Source organism: Haliotis rufescens, unplaced genomic scaffold, assembly GCF_023055435.1.
Source record: "Haliotis rufescens isolate VD_foot unplaced genomic scaffold, xgHalRufe1.0.p SCAF_9, whole genome shotgun sequence".
In the NCBI taxonomy this organism is placed as follows: domain Eukaryota; kingdom Metazoa; phylum Mollusca; class Gastropoda; order Lepetellida; family Haliotidae; genus Haliotis; species Haliotis rufescens.
This window is the reverse complement of record NW_025964383.1, coordinates 3,617,043-3,626,679: the sequence shown is the minus strand read 5'-3', so window position 1 is coordinate 3,626,679 and position 9,637 is coordinate 3,617,043.

Genomic DNA, 9,637 nt, shown 5'->3' with positions numbered 1-9,637 from the left:
CGCATACTGACTTGAATTTTCATCTTCCCAAAGTTATGATGGCATTCTGGTGTGGATCTCAGGAATCTACTGGGTTTTCTCCTAACTTTCTTGTTTTTGGTAGAGAGGTTTCATTGCCTGTGGAGTTGGTTATTGGTTTCCCCCCACGCTCTGAGCCTGACATATGTCCGTACGTGAGAAATACCAAGCAAGGATTTGTTGATGCCTTTAAGATTGTGGCTGATTGATTAGACGGAAGTCATCGGAAACAAAAGCTTTATTATGATCGTAGGAGTACAGGACATAGCATCCAAGTCAGTGATTTTGTTTGGGTACACATGAGTCGTGTAAAGAGAGGTAGATCGAAAAAACTAGTTAGACCATGGTCAGGACCGTTTTGGGTGGTTAAGAAGATAAATGACGTTATGGTCAGAGTATGCAGTACCAATAAGGTTAGAAAGAAAAATCTACTTTTACACATCAACAGGTTGAAAAAGGTGGATAGAGTAAGGCAGGACCAGAATGTGTTTGATCTAGATTCTTCAGGTTCAATCGGAATGGAACATGTACGTCATCTATTTGATAATGCATCTAGTTTTTCGGCAACAGGTAGTGATGTGGAAGCGTCCATTTTGTCCAGTTATGATACTGGATTGGCCAGTAATGTTGTTGATGATTCTCATAAGATGCTGTTAAATTTGTGCGTGGAGATTTGGATGACTCAGGAGAGTCAATTGCTATTGGAGGAGAGGGAGGTGATAGGACCACAAGCCTGCCCAGTGGTAGGTCGGGCAAGAGGGTTCGTTTTGCAGATCAGGTGACTTATGTGAGAGATGACTTAGTTCCAGCAGTGAGAGATCTAAACAGGACTACGAGGTAAGTAAATTTTTTTCTTTTCATTTTCCCCTGTTTAAGTAGTAATTCTTTATTTTTGGGAAGTAATAAAAAGGGAACTTCTTGGGTTTGGAGGTTTACCCTCATGTTTAATTTTGCCAAATGCTGTTCCACATTTTTTTTTTTTTTCCTTTTTTTATATATCTGTACATGTAATTATAAGAGTAATTGTATTGTACATGGAACTGTAATTGAAGTTGTAAAATGGTTGCACTACTTATTGTATAAGCGCATGAAGTTGTAACATGCCTAAGATTGAATTATGTTGTATTTGTAAACAATGTTGATTCATGAGTTTGTTGTCTATGAGTTATGGGTAACCATTTCCCTTGTATGTTTCAGTGAGCCTGAGACAAAAGTGTTGTGAGCAATTCATAACCGCTTTGTATTATAGAAAAAGTAGTTTATACCACACCCGAAAATTGCCAATGGTAAATGAACTGTGAAATTTGATGGGCCCTATGTGATCCAAGAGTGGACACGGATAATTATTCAGATTGACACATGGTGCTGATTGCATGTGTAGCACAGAGGCTGGTGACATTGGTGATTCCTAGTAACATAGTGTGACAACTCACCTTAGAGGACTGTTTATATTCATCCCCTGAGACGTTATTATTTTTCTGAACTGTGACAGAACAGCTGTGGTAAAGATCCATCATCGATGCTGTCAGGAGACAGCAATGTTTTAGGAGGGGACAATGTAACGACGATCGCCTGTGTCCGTCTTAGTTAGGCCATCTCCGGTTGAGTGGAAAGCCTTCACGTGACTGGCAGCCAATTATAGAGATCACATGGTGCAAGGCTATAAGTTGTAACTGACACGATCTGAGCCTATGGCACTGGACAATGGCACGCCACAAGGCAGCATTATAAGCCCAACCCTGTTTAATATCATGATCAATGATTTTTTTTACCATGTCAACTCTCCTACCTAAACTTCTAAATTCGCTGATGATGGAGCAATATGGGTAAAGCACAGAGATATTTCACAAATCAGAAAAAAACTCCAGTCAGCCCTTGATGGAGTAGATCAATGGTGCAATAAATTGGGATTCACCCTTTCAAGTGAAAACACTGTTGGAGATCTATTCAAACGCCGGGGGAAAGATGCTATGATACCTTGTGTCTCCATTAAAGGCAAACCAATCAAATTCGAAAAATCTGCAATATTTCTTGGGGTGATCCTTGATCAACACCTCACTTGGCACAAACATATAGAATATGTGGAAAACAGTTGTCAAAAAGACCTGAACGTATTACGGGCAATTTCAGGCACATCTTAGGGCACATCGAGGGAACCTCAGCTGGACCTCTACAAATCTCTTATCAGATCAAAAATTGACTATGCTTGTGAGGCCTTTCATTCAGCATCAAATACTGTCTTGAGGCGCCTAGACAGAATACAATACAAAGCCCTAATACTGGCCACAAGCGCAGCAACAGGCACTTCACTAGAAGCACTACAAGTAGGAACGGGAGAACTCCCATTGAAACTAAGAAGAGAGCAGGCAATATTATCGTTCTGGGGACGAACATCAAACCCTTTGGTTAAAAAGATATGGCAAGACAAAAACACTCGAGATGAAGCCCTAGCTCGAAAAAATCCATCTAGGATAATAGTATGTGAACTCATTCGAAGTCACAATTGTGATGACATTCAGCCTCCAGAAAGTCACTACAAAGGGTTACCCCCTTCCTGGACTCCAAAAGTTGACACTGCTTTAACATCAGAAGTCACTAAAAAGAACACCCAAAACTACTACGATCAGTAGCGCTATCACTAAAATTCAAACTACCTGGGACAACTGGGCCCATATATACACTGATGGATCCGAGAATCCTATCAACATGGTTACGGGATCCTTATCCACAGCTCCAAACCCCAAGCACATTCAGTTCGCTTGCCTGATGGTCAGTCAGTATTCACGGCTGAATTGGAGGCAATTCATCATGCACTCAAACTCATACCGGAACTTCCGGAAGCAAAGGCAGTCGTCCTATCGGACTCGCTAAGTGCACTTCAAGCCATCAGTGGCAGAAAGTCAAAATGGATATACAGCCTATTCCCTTTAGTAAACTAGAGATAAAAATCAAAATCAAAGCCTACATAGCAGAAAGATGGCAAGCCCAATGGGACGCAAGTAACATCGGCAGATGGCTATACAAAATTCAACCCAAGGTCCAACAGAAGCCAAACTCATACTCAAATGAAAGGAAAATTGAAATTGCTATCTCACGCCTCAGACTCGGTCACTAAAAGCACTATGACAAGGTTTGTTCATCTTGCAATCAGGCTGAAACCATTGCTCACGTGTTACTAGAATGTCAAGACCACGCCCCAGCCCGGGCTAGGTTAAAACAAGAATTGCAGTTAGATCCGCTATCTGTCATAGATCTCCTAAAGCCAAGAGATGCAACAGCGAAGGCCAAACTGACTCTATTTCTGAGAGATGGACAGCTACTCGAACGTATATAAACAGAGCAGCCAAGGACAAAAATGAAATCATATCAATATAAGAAAATAGAAATCATATCAATACAAAAACAGAAATTATGTGAACACCAAACTCACCATAGATATGTGTACCCTACTCACACACAGGTCAGCCGAAATTGATCAGGCAGAAGGCGAGTAGTATAGGTAATGATGGTTCTGGACCACTTCCACTGGAGCCGGATTCATATACCTATACTGCTACTACAGGTGGCATTTTTTATGCCAAAATGATTATGTGATTTAATGATAGTCATGAGATTAAGTTAAATTGGCTCTAGCTCACCAATACCTGGGGCCAATCATTGCTTTAGATGAGCCTAAATGGTAATAAAAATATTCTTCATTATTTTTATCGATAAAGCGATATTCAACATTTTTATTAAGTTCTTTGTTCATTTTACTAGGAGACCAGACTATATAACTACACTCTTTTTGTAAATTGATAAGAAACAATTGATAACCGTATTTGGTTGGTTTGACATCACTGATATAATAAAAACCTTGTGGTAATTCTTTCCATTGAATAGCTTTCTCCATTATTATATATTTATGTTAGCATTTGTCTAAATGTAATCACACGAAAGTAAACAATCTATTTTTAATCTCCAACCAGTTCTTTGGTTTTGGCACGGAATAGTTGAAGCGCTTGTTGCCTCCCCTGTTCTATGAACTTTTTTTTCTCGTCTTCGCTAATACCACTGGTCTTACGAGATTTTGATCGAATCTCCTGCTTCATTTCGTTGTATTTGGTGAGCTCCGACAGCACTAAACGAAACTCATCCTCGGATATCTTACAATCGGCCATTGCTGTCGAAATATGATCCTCGATGCTGTTCAACTTTGCTTCGGCGAGTATCCGAATACTATCGTGTTTAAATGCTTTCTTTTGCAACCTACGAGAAATGAATTTTATCGCTATTCCTGCCAGTCCCGAGACTCCAGCGGTTATTTCCATGCCAAGCACGATAGGCGCGGCGATTATAGTTGATAGTAAACCGATACCCGCTACACCGAGTCCCATGCCAGATACTACAAGCGCGGTGTCAACTCCGTCCAGAGCATTCACGGCTCTGCGGTACTTTTTATACAATCCAAGTCTCAACTCCCTATCCTTCCCTATTCGATGTTTTATGTCGCTTATTTGATGTAATCGAAATCCATCAACAGTTTCCATCTTTTCAAATGCTTCACCGAGAGTCGGATATAAACTCATAGTGTATATTACGTTCATATAATAGTCTTTAATTGGTCTTGCTTAAATGTTTTGAGACTATACATCAACCTTATCAAATGTATATTATACGGCAAGAATATCTTAGAAAGAGAAATACTGTCACTTTTAATAATTTGGACCCCCTCGAGGGTTGCAACGGGCGATGCTCCGATATGAATAATACTGCAACGTTGACGCTCGTGTTTCTTGAGCCATTTAATCGATAGACCTGGTAATATATCGAAGGCATCTTCCGGGTGCATCTCCAAACAAGACTTCAATAATAAGCGTAGAAAGATTAGGTATTGCACTCAAGTTAACTTTAATATCTTCGAATTCAGTAACCAAATTTAAAGTAACATTTTTAAGGCCGGACGACTATATAACATATGACCTGGGTTTTCTGGCAGGGGGGTAACTAACACACTTTTTCGTTTTGACGGGATATAAGCCGCGAGTACGATGCCAATATTTATTATCTTAGTTAAATTATGTGCCTTACCCATCATCACATAAGGTGGGGTAATGACGATATTCAGTAGCCACTCGATGTTTGCTTCGATCATAGTCCATTTATTATCGTCGTTGCGAGTAATATTGTACGAAGTGTTTTTAAGGAGTCTACTAACATCGACATCGCTTAAATCTCCTAGATTACCCGTGAATGTGACTTCTTTCCGCTTGTATACATTATCATGTAAGTGTAAAGCGTATAACTTACCATTGTAACCGGGTTTATCAAATCCTTCTGTGTCTCCGAGATCGGAAAGCGCAATTGTATTACATTGTCTTACTGTTCCAGGGCCTGATGCATCAACCATTATTTTTAATATGGAGTGTTACACTTAAGTATCCTATATGTACTGGTTGGTGTTTTACATCTAATATAGAAATTTTGAGGTCTGAAATAATACCCCGCTTTAATTTTTTATATTGTAATGACGAGAAAGATTCCGTTCTACCGCTATTATATTTTTCATTTTTCACTGGAATAGATCTGAGTAGAGTTGAAGGACTTTCTAGTTGAATATTATCCGTCGTGCTTATTTGATCAAGATGGATGAACAACTCTTTATAGGGAACTAAATCGGGTAATTTAATATAAGGATGTGCACCATCTAAGCGACTAAATTCCTCTCTACCTGGTTGGCCCAATACAATTATATTTGGACCATGGTTGTATTTCACTGTCCCAGTCGCCTCATTTTGTGTGAGACTAACTCCATTTGGCTTTAAAATTTCATCATTGAGTGAGCTTACGCTGTAATACCCATTAGGTATAGTAATGGATTTGCTAGTACCATATGAAGTTATTATAATTATCCCATTATTATTTTTTGCAGCATTTATATTGGTCCACCTCGGGTAATACGTTACATCGCATAGGGCGACTTCGAGTTGTCCATCAGAGTTATCGATTGTACGAAGCAGTTCAATAGACTGACCATTTGTTATTCCCAGGAGTGTAACATACATATCAAATATACAATGATACTATATCATAACTTAAATATGGAATCAACCATTATTTTTAATATGGAGTGTTACACTTAAGTATCCTATATGTACTGGTTGGTGTTTTACATCTAATACAGAAATTTTGAGGTCTGAAATAATACCCCGCTTTAATTTTTTATATTGTAATGACGAGAAAGATTCCGTTCTACCGCTATTATATTTTTCATTTTTCACTGGAACACCTCTGAGCAGAGTTGAAGGACTTTCTTGTTGAATATTATCTGTCGTACTGATTTGATCAAGATGGATGCACAACTCTTTATAGGGAACTAAATCGGGTAATGCATATACAATCACTGATTCGTTGGGTGCTAATATTACTGGCTGTCCAAATCCAAGTGTAATTGCTAAGTTCTCACCAATAAGTATACTTGTTACTCCAGCGTTTAAAATCAGCGCCCCATTCGACTCATTTTGTGTGAGACTAGCTCCCATAGGCTTAAAAAATTCATCATTGAGTGAGCATACGCTGTAATACCCATCAGGTATAGTAATGCGTTTTTCAATACTATTGCTTTCACCTGGTATAATTATCATATTATTACCTCTCGTAGCACTTATATTGGTCCACAGTGGGTAATACGTTACATCGCATAGAGCTACTTCGAGTTGTCCATCCGAGTTATCGATAGTATGAAGCAGTTCAATAGACTGACCATTTGTTATTCCCGGGAGTGTAACATACATAATATATATACAATGATACTATATCATAACTTAAATATGAAATCGAGATACATTACTAATCAATCGATTATAGTAACTGCCTCTGGTGCTGAATTTTTCGTTAAATTCCCCGATATCTTTGAAAAGTACAGGGTCACGGCAACTAGCGATAAAATGGTGCATGATTGGTTTCACAATCCGATGCAATTTTGGCAGATTCAGTTAAACTTTGCCACAACGGGATGTGGCGTATCTGTTAATGCCCCAGGATTTATGCTAAATAAGTCTGTTTTATTATTTCACGTGTACTATCAGATTAGACGTATACTTAAAGAAATTAGTGCTCCATTACCGCAGGATGGAGCGTGGAATTCCACAGATAATAATTATGATAGGTCCGCGTATGAGCGTATTTGTAATGAATTTAATGTTTCTACGAGTAAAGATTGGCGGATTAAAGGAGCAAACCATGGTCTAGGTGTTCCGTACAGTGGACAAAGAACTGTTAAAGAAGTCAGCGATGATTTAGTTAAAAAAACTCATCAACCATTCGATCCATTTAAATTCTTACAGATAGACAATCTTTTTGTAAGATTGCATAATCTTAATCATGGCTGGGAACTTTCGAGTAACGATTGGAGAGGTTCTCTTATGAGTTTTAAGGGTGGTTTGGCTTATATTGTTACAAAATTTATACAAATGAACGATACCGCAAACGCTTGGAATGAATTTCTTAATGATAAAACGGAAAATAATTTTACTAACCCAGGATTTGTAAGATTTAATGAATCGATAAGAACTTATGTATGGGCAATTCTCGGTGCACAATCGCAAACACGAACGTCCATTATCGGTTCTGGGACGGCGCTCGATGCGCAAAAACAGTTTGTCGCAAACGTGGAGGACGCCATTAATTCACCAGTTGACATACCATCGTCTATAAAGCATTTTCAAGATGCATTACAGTACGCTCAATCCAAAGTGGACTTCTTTTATGCGCCGGGACTATACATGTCTCCGAGTAATATGGAACTTAAGATCGGTCAAGTGATAGGTTATAATAATAAAATTGTTATCGCTACCGATCAACAAAAACCAGGTATAAATTCAGATATTAACGTCGAATTAATAACGCAAACGATCACGGGCGAAAAGGGAATAGTCAAGCCACAAACACCAACTATCGCTCAACCATCTTTTAATGCACACGCACAAGTGTCACCGCATATTGCGGCTAAAAATCAACAACATATCGATGAAAAAACAGCGCTTGTAATGGGTGGAGTCTCGGTTGGTTTACTCATGATTTGGTTAGCGAACTGAATTGGTTTGATAAATAGTTCTTAGCGAACTGATTTGGTGGATAAATAGTTCTTAGCGAACACGTACAACAGCCCTGCAATTGCTACGATCAACCCCCATAAGTTTTGACTAAGCCAAGTGGTGGTCTAAGCTAATAAATTCAATAGCCAGGAAACAACACTCCCTATTATACCGGGAAGTGCGACCGCGGCTTTCTCAGCGAGCTTTCCCAGTACTGAACCTAATGCTTTTAAATGCTTTTTTATCCACTCTTTTATACCATTTTTATCGTTAGGCGGTGTACCTCCACCTGTACTACCACCTGTTAACGAGAGAGTCAAAGTCGATATAATAAATCCCAACGCGGTTAAAATACTGGCAATGGTTATTCCCTGTTCTCTGAACAATGTTTTAATTTTATCGGCCAGTGTAGTATCATCGTTGAGGACTTGATCGATAGTTTCTCGAATACGACTGATTTGCGAAGGAAGTGCCTTTCTATTACTGGAAGCTGCTTCGAGGCGGGCCGATCTTTCGTCTTCTAAGTTACGCAATCTTTCCGCTACGCGGCGTCTACTGAACTCATCGCCCGCCTGTTCGAGTTTTGTTTTCTCTTTAGCTATATGCTTGTCGATTTCGGATATCTTGGCTATATTATTGATGAGTTCTCCCCGCATTGTTCGCATTGCCTTGTCAAGACCTCGTAATTCCCTAATACTAAACTCCGATACCTGTAACGTGGAATTATTGTAATAGGTATCTAAGATTTCTCCGAGTCCGTCCGAGGCCACCATCGAGGCTGCTTCCAAATCATCTGTATTAACGAGTTCATCACGCACAGTCCTAAGAACCTTAGTAGTCTTCGCGGAAAGTCGTCGGTAGTCCACAAAACCTAATTTATCACGAACAGTGCTGATGCCGTGTTTAGCAGCTATCGTAGACAAGGCTAGGGGCTTACGAGTACAAGAATGCATAAGATCAATATCCGGAGAGTCACGCAGTCGCAATATTCCTTTACTATCTATCGTAAACTTTGAATAGTCACGACCTATTGGGGTATCATCTTTTAATGCATCGTAATAATCATTGACGGACGATTGTAAAAGTTCATCGTTAAGATTCGTGCCACCAAAGTTGGTTTCATCAGTACCCTCGATTGGAATCTGGTTATCAAAGTCATCAAAGGTACTTAGATCAAAGTCATTATGTTCAAAATTAGCCATTTTTATATTAAACATAGGGTACATAATTTCAATATAAACAATGTCTTCACAATACGGACGCAAGTTAAACCCACAACGTAGACTTCGAGATCCATTAGGGGTCAAAGCAATTCGTCAGTCTGTAACTATAACTAATAACCCTAGTACCATAGATCAGAATCAAACGCTTCTGGTTCGCTTTCCTAATCTCGGCGCACACGATGTGTTAGTTCCCGGAACTGTCCGACTAGCATTTATGATTAGTTTGACTTCTACAGACGTTAACAGGGAGCCCGTTCATAACATAGGTCGTGCTATCGTTAAGAAAATCGCGATTAAAATTAGCGGTAATGAGGTTTTGAG